We start from the raw sequence: 15,000 nt of genomic DNA, 5'->3' as shown, positions 1-15,000 counted from the left end.
TATTTCTGAATGTTCCTGGGTATATATATTTCTGAATGTCCCTGATATATTTCTGAATGTCCCTGATATATTTCTGAATGCCCCCGATATATTTCTGAATGTCCCCGATATATTTCTGAATGTCCATGGGTATATATATTTCTGAATGTCCCTGGGTATATATATTTCTGAATGTCCCTGGGTATATATATTTCTGAATGTCCCTGATATATTTCTGAATGTCCCCGATATATTTGATATATTTCTGAATGTTCCTGGGTATATATATTTCTGAATGTCCCTGATATATTTCTGAATGTCCCCGATATATTTCTGAATGCCCCCGATATATTTCTGAATGTCCCCGATATATTTCTGAATGTCCCTGATATATTTCTGAATGTCCCTGATATATTTCTGAATGTCCCCGATATATTTCTGAATGTCCCTGATATATTTCTGAATGTCCCCGATTAGGGATGTTCGATATTGGCTTTTTTAACGATATCCAATATACCGATATTGTCCAACTCTTAATTTCCGATACCGATATCAACCGATACCGATATATGCGGGGTTTCCCCCCCAAACAAACGGAATAATGTCAGGTAGGGATGTCCCGATCATGTTTTTTTGCTCCCGATCCGATCCCGATCATGTGATTTTGAGTATCTACCGATACCGATCTTTCCCGATCCGATCAAATTATTATTATTTTTTTTAACTTTTTTATTTTATTCAACAAACATGACCGTGTTCACGTCTTAAACTCATACTGATGCCTTAGTTTTGGTTTTAAATTGCATATCATCCATTTATTTATTGTCACACAGAGCAGAAGAATTTTGCCAAAACAAACCAATAGTGTCCAGCTGCAGAACGGCAGACCAGCCACACTCTCAGACCCAAACGCATTTCCTTTGATTTAATTATACATCAAATGATTTATGTCAAGGATTACAATGCCTCGCTTGAATCAAGTTAACTTTTCACCTGGATAACGTCAACATTCAGGGTGAATGTAATGTGAGAAATTGGGATAAAAAAAAATTATTTGGGTCTGAGGGTGTGGCTGGTCTGCCGTTCTGCAGCTGGATACTATTGGTTTGTTTTGGCAAAATTCTTCTGCTCTGTGTGACGATAAATAAATGAATGATGATATGCAATTTAAAACCAAAACTAAGGCCTCAGTATGAGTTTAAGACGTGAACATGGTCATGTTTGTTGAATAATAATAATAAAAAAAAAAAAATCCAGATTTCTTTATTTATTTTTTTGCCGATCCCGATCTTTGGAAAATCACGTGATCGGATCGGGACATCCCTAATATCAGGTAATTATGTCAGGTCTTGTCGTGGACTTTACACAACATTATGCATACTTTTGACAATAAATTAAATAAGAATTTGTTCTTACTCGCTTGCCTGGGTAAATGAAGTTAAAATAAATGTTAAAAAAAAAAAATGTATATATATTTTTTTGAAAACCGATACCGATAATTTCCGATATTACATGTTTATGCCGATATCGGCCGATGATACGGGACGTCTCCATCCCCGATATGTCCCTGAGTGTCCCTGTGTCCTCCTCCCAGGTGAACGAGCAGAGCAGCGCTGCCGGAGGATCCAGAGGCGCGCCGACCTCTCCTACCCGCTGGTCTCCGGGCCCCTCCCCCTGCCGAGGGGAGGAGGGGGGCTGACGGGGGCCCTGCTGGCGTCGGGGTGTCGGGGGCCCCGGCCCCGCCAACAGGAGCAGCCCGTTCTACCCCAACGGAGGAGGCGCGGCGGCGGCGGCGTGCCGGGTCAGCCCTGCGCCTGTCAGCAGTGCATGCTGGTCCTGAGCGTGAAGTCGAGCGCGTGGCGGGAGGAAGAGGAGGAAGAGGAGGAGGAGGAGGAGGAGGGGGGATCCAGACGGCGGGCCGGCGCTCCATCAGACGGACGAGGACCTTCTCCTCCTCCTCCTCCTCCTCCTCCTCCTCCAGGCCGGCGGGCAGAGGAGGGCAGAGCTCCCTGACGCTGCCTCACGGCCTCCCCATCTCCAAGAACACCTCCTCTCCGCGCCGCAACGCCCAGCTGTTCGCCCAGTCGCTGCTGCTGCTCACCACGGGCGCCGCCTCCCTGGCGCTCTCCTCCGATAGGCCGCTTCCTCCTCCTCCCGCCCTCCTCCCGCCTCCTCGGGCCCCGGCGTCCAGTAGGAGCCCTCCTCTTCCTCCTCCGTCCGCGGCCGGCGGCGGCGAACCGGTGCCCACCGCCACGCTGGTGACCCCGGCGACCGGCGTGACCACGCCCCCGTCGCCCACGCCCTCCCCGTCGCCCGCGGTGATGCACCCGCAGCGGGCGTCCTCGACGTCGGGCGCGACGGTGTGCCACCCGCCCGTGCCGCGGAGGTCCAGCCTGGCGGGGCTCAGCAGGACGGCCTTGCAGAGGATCGCTGTGGCCCAGAGCAGGGCTCTCATAGCGTCTGGGTGAGGGGGGCACACACACGCACGCACGCAGGCACGCACAGCGCGCACACACACACACACACACACATACACACACACACACACACACACGCTCACACACACGAACAGGGACGTTCCCGGTTCAATTCCTGCTCCTCCCGGGCAGCGTGTCGAAGTGTCCTTGAGCAAGACATTTCACCCCTAACTGCTCCTGATGAGCAGGTTGGCACCTTGCATGGTCGCCTCCGCCGTCGGTGTGTGAACGTGTGAGTGAATGGGTCAAAATGTGAGGAACAAATTGTAAAGCGCTTTGGATAAAAGCGCTATAAAAAAGCAGCCATTTACCATTTACACACAGCCACATGCACACACACACACACACACACTCCAGTGCATGTGAGCGGATCGGAGCGTGAGCGGCGCGGGGGGTTTTGACGTGAGCGAGGAGTGGGTTTTAAAATGAGTCGGCGCGACGTCCGGAGCGAGAGTTCTCCTCCGCTCCAATCCACTCCAGGCCGCTCACAGTGGTTTAACACTGATGTAATATATACATGCAGTACAATGCCAAAGCAACAGATGGCGATGTACAAACATGAAGGCCATTTTCAACCAATGAGAAGGGTGAACCTGTGATATCCTGTTCAAGCTTCACTCCTCCTCCTTCACTCACTCCTGTTAGAAAAAGTATCGACGCCATTGTTGTTGACGTTAGCTTACATGCTAACGTTAATGGCAGCGACCATAGCATTGTGGCTCGGCTAGCCTATCATCGCTTAATAGAGCTAGTGAATGGATAAACAACGTTATTTAACATTGCAGAATGGCTACAATTACAATGCGGCTCAATACAAACAATTGTTAAGGGGCCCAGGGGGTGTAGACTGTTGTAGTTTGAGCTAATTTACACCATGCTCAAAAAAAAAAAAAAAAAAACTGCCGAGCGATCTGGCGCGGGGAGCGAGGAGCGCTCGATTCAAGGTGAGCGGGGAGCGAGCGGAGAGCGACTTGGGGGCGGGGTCAACATGAGCGATTAGCGGAGTGGACCAAGCTTTAAAGAGCGAAGAGCGGATTTCTCGGCCGCGCCAATCCGCTCACGTCCCCTGACACACTCACAGCCACACACACATACATACACACTCACACACACACACAGAAACACACACACAGTAAAAAGACTGTAACACACTGCTATGGCTCAGTCAAGGGCACTGATAACATGAACACACACACACACACACACACACACACACACACACACACACACACACACACACACACACACACACAGTCAAAACAAACTGATGATGGCCCAGTCAAGGTTAAAGATGATAATAATAATATTGTACCAACATATTGTACCTTTTGTTATTCTCCTTCATAGTGTCTGGTTGTATTGTGACTTCATGAACAACAGTATTTGTTGTTCTTGTTCCCATCGTTTAGAATCTTCTGTTTGAGACTGAATGTGATTCTGAGAGCTGAGTTAACTCCCCAACAATCCTGTTTCCCCTCGGCATTATATTGTGGTTCAGGTGTTAGTAGCTGTTGTGGTTCAGGGCCCTATTCCCCGTACCTGGTTCAACTAAGTCGATCAAAAGTCCCATTATCCAGATTCAATTAACCCGATGTTTGAATCCGGGATTTCCCTGTTCCTCGAACGCTGATTCAGTCTAGTTCATTCGAACCAGACTTGATACTCAGGATAAGTGCGCGCGGCCGCTTCAGTTGAAAAGACAGCAGGTGTCGATCGCAGAAATCCTGATTTTCTAACGGCATTGATTGATTGATTGATTTAAAACTTTATTAACAAGATTGCAGAATGGGTACAATACAGTACGGCTCAATAGCCTCGCCGACAAGTTAAATGCATAATCTATAGGCACATTTTAAGTCCCTCATTACTAGGGATGGGTACCGAATTCGGTACTTTTGAGGTACCGAACCGAAACACGTCGGTACTACCGAGTATCGAATTAAGTGAGAAACCGAAAAAAAAATAGAAAAAAAAAAAAAAAAAAAAATTTGTAATTTTTTTTTTATTATTATTATTTTTTTTTTAACTTTTTTCTTTTCATGTCAACGTTCACACGCACAATATATGCTTACCTAGGATTTGACTTGATTCAACAACAAAGCAGTCGGAGCAATGACAAGCCGAAAACTGTCGAAATTGTAGTTATTTGAAGTTTGGATTTTTTTTACGACTGAGGTAGGTAAATTAAATTTCGACAGTTTTCGGCTTGTCATTGCTCCGACTGCTTTGTTGTTGAATCAAGTCAAATCCTAGGTAAGCATATATTGTGCGTGTGAACGTTGACATGAAAAAAAAAGTAAAATTTTTTTTTTTAAAGTACCGAAAAAAGGTACCGTTGGGTACCGGTATCGATTCACAGGTACCGGTACCGGTACCGGTATCGGTTCAAATGTGAAAGGTACCCATCCCTACTCATTACCCCAATCAATCAGATTATATTTATTTAAATGTAACTGCTGGCAATAGGCTTAATGGAATGAATAATCGAATGAGATCTTGCTAGCGAAAATAATTATTTCAACTCTTTCAGAATAAGTAGATACAAAAACAAGCCCAAAGATAAAGAGTATATCTAATTGATACGAATTAATAGATACTTATGAGGATATCTGTACTGTATGCGCTTAAGTATCATGTAATATAATAAATACATCGTTCCTAAAGTTTTCAGGCCGCGACCCCCGAAATAACGGTGTCAGAGAGCCGTGACCCCCACTATTATATAGAGGTGGTTGAAACATGCAAACGTTCACACGCACACATATGCATTGGAGGCTTTTAACACGCACAATAACTACACAAAATAACACAATAATCAAACAACCATAAAATGAATACATATAGCGTGTTTCATTTAGAAGGCTATAATGTTCAACTCACCTAATGAGATGGATGGGCAATAGTCTGGGTTTAATTTTGGAGACAGCGACTCGGAGATCATCCTCCACATTCATTCAGACGTGATCTGTACTTATTTTTTATATAAGTCCGTGCAGATAATGTTTTTTTCGAATAGGTAGGTATAGCTGTGCGTATTCCCCCTCAATTGATATCTAGTTGGCATCGGAGGTGGGCAGCGAGCTGGGACGCATTCTCCATCAGAAACAAGCGCGCCTCATCCCGCAGCTCAAACAGGTGTCGTGCAGTATAGGAAATCCATAGGCTGAATATTATTTATTATCAGAATTTTAGGTCCATTATTTTACATTTCAAAAGCATTTATTTGACCAGTTTAATGTATTTTAATTGTTTTTAATTATAGGCCTATTTCACACATTCTATGAAATCAATACATTCTGGAAATCATCTCGCGAAAACATTACATTCAGAATGGTATAATGGGATCAAAGAGCACCTACGGGAGGCTGCAATTCGAAACTGGCCCCCGTAAATGTCCAAACACCCCCTCCCACCCACCCACCCCCTCCCAATGTACAGTTTCCTCCCCCTCGTATATATATTTTCTGTTAGGATCTCTGTTTAACAGTACTGTATATTTGCATATCTTGTATGTCACAAATGTAACCGTACTGTATATCTGTATGTCATGTATGTCATAAATGTCATGATATATCTGTATATCTGTATGTCATGTATGTCATAAATGTCATTATGAATTGAAAATGGGGGACCCTGATGTAAACAAGACGAAAGTCTTTCTCTGGTCTGCATCCCCTTAACAATTGTGTGTATTGAGCCGTACTGTATTGTACCCCATTCTGCAATCTGTAAGTTTCCAATCAATCAATCTCTGAGGAAGGGAGCTGCCATTTTGTTCCGAGGGAGTGGCCAGTTTATATCCAGCTAACTCAACTAAACCTGCTCTGGAGCAGGTTCAAACTTTCAGATCTGTTGCCATAGCGACTTAGAAAATCCGACGTCGGGGAACGGAAATGTCTGGCTTAAAGGCCTCTACATGCTACAGCAACTTCAAAGCAACTTCAACACAACATCAGCGCGATTTCAGCGCGGTTGTTGTTTAGGGTCTTGTAGACTGTGTTGCGAGGAATCTGCGTACATGTCTCCAAAATCTAACCTAAACAACCGTTGCGTTGATATTGCGTAGCAGTGATTGGTTGGTTAGCGAATGGGGGCGGGGCTGTCATAGAATAATATAGGTCTCGCAGAGAATACCATCCGCCATTGTTGTAGCCAGCCAGCATTGATGCTAAATAATTAGCGTCACATAGCTGGCCTTTTTCTGAAAACCCAAGCACATATTGTTCCATAGCATACGCCTTCAGTTGATCATGACAAATCCTCTCTTACCTTGACGATAAAAAAGCCTCCATAATTTAGTAAATAAAGCTGTAGCCAGCCAGCTAGCATTGGTGCTATACAAAATGCTATCCACATTAGCTACATAGCTAATCAACTAAATACAATGGTATCCTGAGGTAACTTTAACGTTAAATACAACGTTTGCTAGTCGAAATGACTGGACACACACAGGGACAAGTTAAACATCAATCAATTAATTTATTCCAATAGGTAGTTTGAGCTGCATGTGAGCCGGTCTTTCTCTCCTCTCCATTGGAAACTAATGAAGTTACGTTAAAAAGCAAAGAACCGGCTGACAAAAGTTAAGCTGCTAGCAACAGACACTATAATACTTCCGGTCGGGGAATTTCAAAATAAAAGAGCGACGACTAAAAGCACCGGAAATACGTTTATTTTGTACATTATCTAACGTTAACACGAACCTAAACTAACTTTAGATTAGTTTAGGTTCGTGTAACGTTAGATATTGTAAAAAAATAAACGTATTTACGGTGCTTTTAGACTCGCTCTTTTATTTTGAAACCCCCCGCCCGGAAGTAAAAAGTATGCTTATTTTTCTGCTTGTTATCAATGGGTTGGTTGAGAAGGGAAGCGTCATCTATCTAGGGAACCTAGCTACATACGGGGTACAATGTTACATAGGCTGCGCGTTGATTTTGCAGAAGCATAAAGGTAGAGTGTCTAAAACACCGTTGCTTTGTCGATGTTGTGTTGCAGTTGCTTTGAAGTTTCTGTAGCATGCAGAGGCCTTAGGCTATGCTGAAAATTATCCGGTTAACTCAGTTAGCCAGGTACGGGGAATAGGGCCCAGGTGTTAATAGCTGTTGTGGTTTAGATGTTAGTAGCTGTTGTGGTTTAGGTGTTAAGTCTCAGGAGGTAGAGTCGTCCGGTAATCGTCAAGGTCAATAATATGTTTATTAGTATTAGTTATGTCCCAAACTGGGCAATTCATGTTACAGCAGATAAATAGGAGCTCCAAAAAACACAGCAAACATACATAACAAGAAGAACACAGACAGACATGTACAGTACGCGTCTATCAGGGCTCCAGACTAACTTTTTTCACCACCGTCCCAGAACCGTCCCGAAATACCATTTTAACCGTCCCAAAGTGAATGTAACCGTCCCAAAAATCAAATGTCGTTTCTTTACTTTGGTTTTGTCGTCTATAGTTGTTATTGCCATAAGAAACACCATTCAGAGAAGGGGAAAATAAATTGATTTAGTTAAAAGGCTCCCAGGTGGAAAGATTTCACAAGAATAATTATGATTAAAAATAAATAAATATATATATATTAAAAAAAAGTGTTTAACAAGGTGCTACTGCTAGTATAGGGATATTTGGTCACGGTGCTGTTATAGTCAACCAATTGGACCCATGTTGATTATTCCTTCTAGGGATGCCCCGATCGATCGGCCACCGATCGTTATCGGCCGATAATCAGTATAAATATGCGATCGGGGAATTCCGATAATGAGTCATATTCGCCGATCGCGGAAACTGATCAAGTGGATATCTCACTCGCTTGTCTCAGACGCACAGGACCTGCAAACTGCTCCTCCTCCCTAGCCCCGCCCGTACCCGTGTAGAGTTTGTAAACACAGAGCTGAGTCTAGATAGTGCATTCGACCTGAGCTAACGTTAGCTACCTAGCTATCGTTACTGTTTTATTTTCGCCGATCGTCAAAACAGATCTCACTCGCTGAGTTCTGTCTCAGACACCGGGAGCTGCACACAGTGCTGCGCATCTGCTCCTCCTCCAGCTCCTCCCGCACGCATGTAAACACGGGTCTAGTCTAGTCTAGTGGGACGGGACCTCCATGAGCTAACGTTAGCTACCGCTACAAAATGACCCAGTCAACTATTCACTTTTAGTTTAATACATGATGAGGCATTGTCTAACTGAACGGTATCTAGCCGGCTAGCTACTGATAGCTCCTGATATCAACAAATGCTCCAGCAATAGTCTAGTTATCTAGTACTAGTGTATGTTACCTCTGTTAGCTCACGTTAGCTTAGCTCACTGTTCAAAACGAAATGTCCCATTCAACTAAATAGTTCACTGAGGCGTTGTCTTAACGTTATATTTCCGGCTAGCAGTAGCTACAGACAGCTCCTGATATCAATGTCTTATAACACTCATTCGTAGAGCTGCCGCGATTACCGCATTACCGCGGTATCGCTGTTACATCACGGCCACCGCAGAGTAGGCTGAATACCGCGTCACTGCTGTTTTTTATAATAATAATAATAATTTACCCTCCTCTCGTTGGGCTTGCGGCTCTGCAGATATACCCTACTCGTCTATCGAGGTTCCAAGCGACCCTATTGGGTACCAGAAAAGTCACGTGAAACATTGCAGACCACTGATTGGTCAGAAGAGAGACGCGTCACACGTTTTTACGTCCTGAATGTCAGTTCATCACAACAGCTAATAACGTTAGCTTTAACTCTCCGCCGGAGTGGACTATCATCGCTCTTCAGGAGTACTAAACGAGACATAATGATTTTACTGTCTGCAACGAATGTTATAATAAAAGCCCTTCGTTCTATACACTTGTCTGATTGAAAACTTTATTAACAGACCGCAGAATGGGACAACTCGGCACGCTCTGAGCAAAGAACGGAACTGAGATATGAATACAGTATTGCTTGCTATGGTCCGGTAAATACGCTGATGTTATTGAACGCATAACTATATAATGTCAATGCCACAAAACGAATGCCTTTATTATAAAGTAGTAACTTTATAGTAATAATAATAAGAAAGGGTCGGGGGGGTGCCCGCGACACCGAGTGAACTGCGCATCCGTGTTTCACTTTCAATAACTAATGCGTGCTTGCCGAATCCCAAACAATATTCATGCTGCAAAGTCATCCTCTAAAGATAGACATTTAGACTAGAGGCAGGCTATATGCTATAAAGAGTAGACTACTACTAAAAAAAAAAATGCATTCAAACTTTTTTTTAAATTTTTTGTGTGCGTGCGGTAAAATCCGCGGCGGTAGGAAATATTTTGCAAATTTGTGCGATAAGGAAATAATCAATACCGCAGCAGCTCATTCGATGCATATTCGAAGCCCGGCTTGCGTCGCAGTCATTAACGGGGATAGCTGAGGGAGTAGGGTATATCTGCAGAGCCTAGGGTAAATCTGCAGAGCCGAATGTGATTTGATCAAAGCAGAGTATGTACACACACAGTGGAGATAGCGAGCATTTTGACTTGTTGCGTGGTGGCGATGTCTCGCAGATAATACAAGTACAAGTCTAATTATATAATATATATATTTTATAAAAAAAAAAAAAAAAAACTTTTTATATAAAATAATTTTTAATTTCTTTTTAATCAAAAACGATCGGTATCGGATCGGTATCGGCCGATATGGCTCACGACGATCGGTGATCGGTATCGGTGGCAAAAAACGTGATCGGGGCATCCCATAGGAAAATATATTTAAATGTATTTGTATTTTATTTCATTTTAGTTTTTTTTGTTATTACAAAAGTGTGTTTATGGTTGAAAATGTTAGAGATAAATAAAGATCAAATCAAATCTAACTGAATAAGTTATCCCTCTTCTAACAAGAAAGAAAAACGTAGTTTAGCTTTAAAGTTTAAACTATATAATGTCATTGCGTCCAGAGATTCCACCTTTGATAACTAAAGTAATGACACTTGACTAGTAATGAAACATGTCCCTTAGATCGCGCTGTCCTCCTGGTCGATATTGATAACTGCTGCTAAAATAAAATAAAATAAGTCCCGAGTCGAGACTCCGTGCTGCTCCCAACGAATCCAAATAGAATGCAACTGCAGAGCCGCAGAGCCAGGGGCGCTTTCAGGTCCGGTCACAGGCCCGCTCAACAGCGCCCCCCACCCAACGGCTGAATTGCCAATGGCTGAATTGGAGTATTGCACTGTGCAAAATTGAAATGGGTACGCCCTACTGCCTCCAGGAACCGCTGTTTCCGCATGACTTTATGTGCGCTAAAGTTCAAGTTTAAAGTGCTTAGAAATGCCGGTAAATGCCGGTTCATTCATGCTTTGAGGCACGCTTCCTGACAGAATTTTATAATATTGTATTTTATAATATTGTAGCTTGACAATTTTAAGAAACTACGCTCTCAGCTGAGAGTCAAGAAACGACGCTGAGTCACTACGCTCTCAGCTGAGAGTCAAGAAACAACGCTCTCAGCTGAGAGTCAAGAAATGACGCTCTCAGCTGAGAGTCAAGAAACGACGCTCTCAGCAGTCATCTTATGCAGCATCACTTTTCACATCAAAACAAAAGTAGAACTGTAATGAACAAGTCTTCTATGAATGCAGTCCATCTACCATTTTGCAAGAGAGGCAGAGAAGTTGAAGACTGGGTTGTTGGCAATGTGTCCTGCCCCCCCTTTCCCCCCCCCCCCTCCCTCCCTTCCCCCCCCCCCCCCCCTCCTTTCTTGTGTTGTCCTTGTGGTCTGGGGCCCCTCTCTGAGCTCCATTTTTGGTCTCCACGGTAACCTTTGTTGGCTAACTCAGGCCTGGTCGGCATTAGCAACACGCCCTCCTCTCTCTCTCTCTCTCTCTCTCTTTCGATTTCTCTCTCTCTGTCCTTCTCTCTCTTTCTCTCTCCTCTTGTTTGTTTTCTCTCTCTTTCTCTCCTCTGTTCTGACCCTGTTTCTCGTCTCCTCTCCTTCTCTCTACATTGTTTCTCACTGCTCTCCTGCTTCTCCCTCTCTCTCTCTCTCTCTGCTCTCTCTCTCTCTCTCTCTCTCTCTCTCTGCTTCTCTCTCTCTCTCTCTCTCTGCTTCTCTCTCTCTCTCTCTCTCTCTCTCTCTCTCTCTCTCTGCTTCTCTCTCTCTCTCTCTCTCTCTCTCTCTCTCTCTCTCTCTCTCTCTCTCTCTCTGCTCTTCTCTCTCTCTCTCTATCTCTCTCTCTTCTGCTCTCTCTCTCTCTCTGCTTCTCTCTCTCTCTCTCTCTCTCTCTCTCTCATCTCTCTCTCTCTCTCTCTCTCTCTCTCTCAATTCAATTCAATTCAATTCAAATGGGCTTTATTGACATGGGAAACATACGTTTACATTGCCAAAGCCAAACAAAACAAAACAATCAAACATAAAGCAAATAAATCAGTACATTACAGACGGAATTTCTTGTACAGTCTTTATGGTGGTTGTATTCCGCTGGATGTCCTTTTCTTGTCACAGCAGCTCACAAATATTGCTGCTGTGTTTGCACATTCTTGTATTTCTCCCAGTAGGTATGGGAGTTTTGAGTTATTGTCCATGTTTTCAAAGTCTCTTTGGGTGTTTGCAATTTGTGGAAGTATATGTCTCTGATGTCTTGGTATAGGGGGCAGGTTGTTAAGAAGTGGAGCTCGGTTTCCACCTCTTCTTGTGTGCAGTGGGTGCATAGTCTGTCTTCTCTTGGGAGCCAGGTCTGCCTATGGCGCCTTTCTCAATGGCTAGGCTGTGCTCGCTGAGTCTGTACCTAGTCAAGGATCTTCTTAGTTTTGGGTCAGTCACGGTGCTCAGGTATTCTGCCACTGTGTACGCTCTGTTTAGGGCCAAATAGCATTTCAATTTGCTCTGGTTTTGGGTTGTTTCTTTCTTTCTCTCTCTCTCTCTCTCTCTCTCTCTCTCTCTCTCTCTCTCTCTCTCTCTCTCTCTCTCTCTCTCTCTCTCTCTCTCTCTCTCTCTCTCTCTCTCTCTCTCTCTCTCTCTCTCAGGAGGCAGGTATTTATTGTACAGGGGACTCTGTCTGTCTTGTCGTCCTGAGTGTCCTCCCTGGAAGGGACCTGCTGTGACGGGGGAGGGGGGGGGGGGGGTGGGGGAGGGGGGGCGTGGTGAGATAGAGGAGCTGTGGGGGAGGGGAGGGGAGACGATGGGAGAGGCCAGTCAGACGTCATTGTTGTCACTCCTCCCGGTCCGCTCCGTCTTCAGACACATTCAGAAGCTTTCTGGGGAGGAGGGGTGTTTGAGGGTGTCTGCCTGCATGAGACTCCCCAGACACAGACAGCCCCTGAGACGGAGGGAGGGAGGGAGGGGGGGAGAGAGAGAGAGAGAGAGGGAGGTAGGGAGGTAGGGGAGGGAGAGAGGGAGAGAGAGAGAGAGGGAGAGGGAGAGGGAGGTAGGGGAGGTGGGAGGGAGGGAGGGAGGGAGGAGAGGGAGGGAGAGAGGGAGGGAGAGGAGAGAGAGAGAGAGAGAGGGAGAGGGAGAGGGAGGTAGGGGAGGGAGAGAGGGAGAGAGAGAGTGAGGGGGGAGGGAGAGGAGAGGAAAGAGGGAGGGAGAGAGTGAGGGGGGGGAGAGAGAGCGAGAGAGAGAGAGAGAGAGAGGGAGGTAGGGGAGGGAGGAGGAGAGAGAGAGTGAGGGGGGGGAGAGAGGGAGGGAGGGAGGGAGAGAAAGAGGGAGGGATGAGAGGTGGGAGCGAGAGAGAGAGAGGGAGAGAAACTAGTCTGCAAACTGTTGAAAGATTGTTCACACTGTATTGCAAGAAATCAGACCTCATTAATACTAGGGATGTCCGATATTATCGGCCTACCGATATTGGCATAAAAATGTGATATCGGAAGATATCGGTATCGGTTTACATTTATTTAACCTTTATTTACCCAGGCAAGCAAGTAAGAACAAACTATTATTTTATTTATTGTCAAAGTATGCATAATGTTGTGTTAATTACACGACAAGAGATATGTAATGTTAATTACCTGAAATTATTCAGTTTTTGGGGGGGGGACCCTACATATATCGGTATCGGTTGATATCGGTATCGGAAATCAAGAGTTGGACAATATCGGTATATCGGTATCGGTAAAAAAGCCAATATCGAGCATCCCTAATTAATAGCGAACGTGAGATCGTCAATCAAACAAGCGAGTTAGCTGGTTGCTGTCATTGCTAACAGCTAGATACTGTTTTTTAGGAGTAACGTTATTTCCAGGAACAAAAGCCTTCATTTGTTGCTTTAAATGTCTGAGCTTTTAACGTTTGGCTTTGTTTTTACTTGAAGGCGAACGTGCGATAATCAAACGAGTGTGGCTGCTGTCATTGCTAACAGAATTAGCGTTATTTTGTTATTTCCGGGAACAAAAGCATTCATTACAAAAGTTGCATCACTGACGCTTGAGATGTGTGAAGCTTAGTGAAGCAACATGGCAAATGTACAAAACGTTCATCATCTTTCTTTTCTGTTCATCAGACTGTTATGCTACCTGGCTAGCTAGCGCGCTGTACCTGTACCCACCATGCCTTTCAGCGGTCTAACAGTTAACTCATTCAGCGCCAGGGGTCGCTGTCTACCTTCTGGGTAGAACGCCATCGCTGTAAGTCAATGGGGAGATTGCGAAACTTGCGAGTGCTTAAAATATATTTTTTATTATAGCTATGGATATAATAACACCGTCGATTGTCAGTGAGTTGCTTCTGGTCAACATGCAAAAAACAGATTGTTTTTTCATCTGTACATTTCCGTTTTATACCTTTTTGAATATGAGTATAGTTTGGGTGCTTCTTACTAATCCCAGGAAAAGACGCGATAATAGCCCTTTAGTGAAATCCAGTTATCAGCTTGTCATTTTTTGCCTGATTATCGAATCTTCCTGAAATCAACGCTAGATTATTACCCCCTCCTGCCACCAACGGTAAACAGCCCACACACAGTCCACACAGACAGCTTCGATTGCGGGAGAAAAAAAATATCAGATCAACGCAAGATTGGATATATAGTGTCCTTACCTTGTCTCTGATGTAATGCAAAAAGAATAATCCAATTATCTGATCGCCATTCCAAGTACTGGTCGCGGAGGTCCGTCCCACGTTGTCCGGCATTGCATATGAAGGGGGGGGGGGGGGGCAGCCTCGTAGATGTATCGTTGTAAAAGCTTGTCCTGCCGGAGTATTTAAACCCCGCCCGCACGGCTCAGCTCGGCCCAGAAAACAAACTACATCGTTTCAAATGGAGTGCAATACCGGCTGGAAGGCTTAGGAGGCGGTATTTGCCCTTTGCGAGCTCAGACCCATTCCCAATGATAACATCAGGCTGGATGGATGAAAAATGAATGGATATAGCTAATAAAAGAAATAACGATTAAAACCCGAGATTTCTCGAGATTGGCGCTCAAAGCATGGCGAATTAACCCGACTCTTTTCGTCATTGGCGCAGAATGAGTTAATAGGGTCCCCTCTGTTATTTATTGTTATTATTATTTATTTTGTCTATTCCTTATGTGTATTTTTCTTGTTGCCTTGTAAAGCGGCCTTGGGTTTTTTGAAAGGCGC

General features: G+C 44.5%; 1 pseudogene across 1 annotated transcript in view; it reads left to right on the top strand.

The window, feature by feature from the left end:
- The window catches only part of LOC311232697 (E3 ubiquitin-protein ligase DTX4-like), a 64,373-nt pseudogene that overhangs the window by 37,860 nt on the left and 11,513 nt on the right, over positions 1 to 15,000 (top strand). Inside the window, exon 4 of the transcript XR_014621084.1 lies at positions 1,574 to 2,443. The product of XR_014621084.1 is annotated as an E3 ubiquitin-protein ligase DTX4-like (transcript). The remainder of the gene's footprint in view (positions 1 to 1,573; positions 2,444 to 15,000) is intronic.

The sequence above is a fragment of the Notolepis coatsorum genome (genome assembly GCF_963971535.1).
Source record: "Notolepis coatsorum genome assembly, contig: SUPER_7_unloc_1, whole genome shotgun sequence".
Taxonomy (NCBI): domain Eukaryota; kingdom Metazoa; phylum Chordata; class Actinopteri; order Aulopiformes; family Paralepididae; genus Notolepis; species Notolepis coatsorum.
Note: the sequence above shows the minus strand (reverse complement) of the source record. Positions and strands in the feature narration are given on the sequence as shown.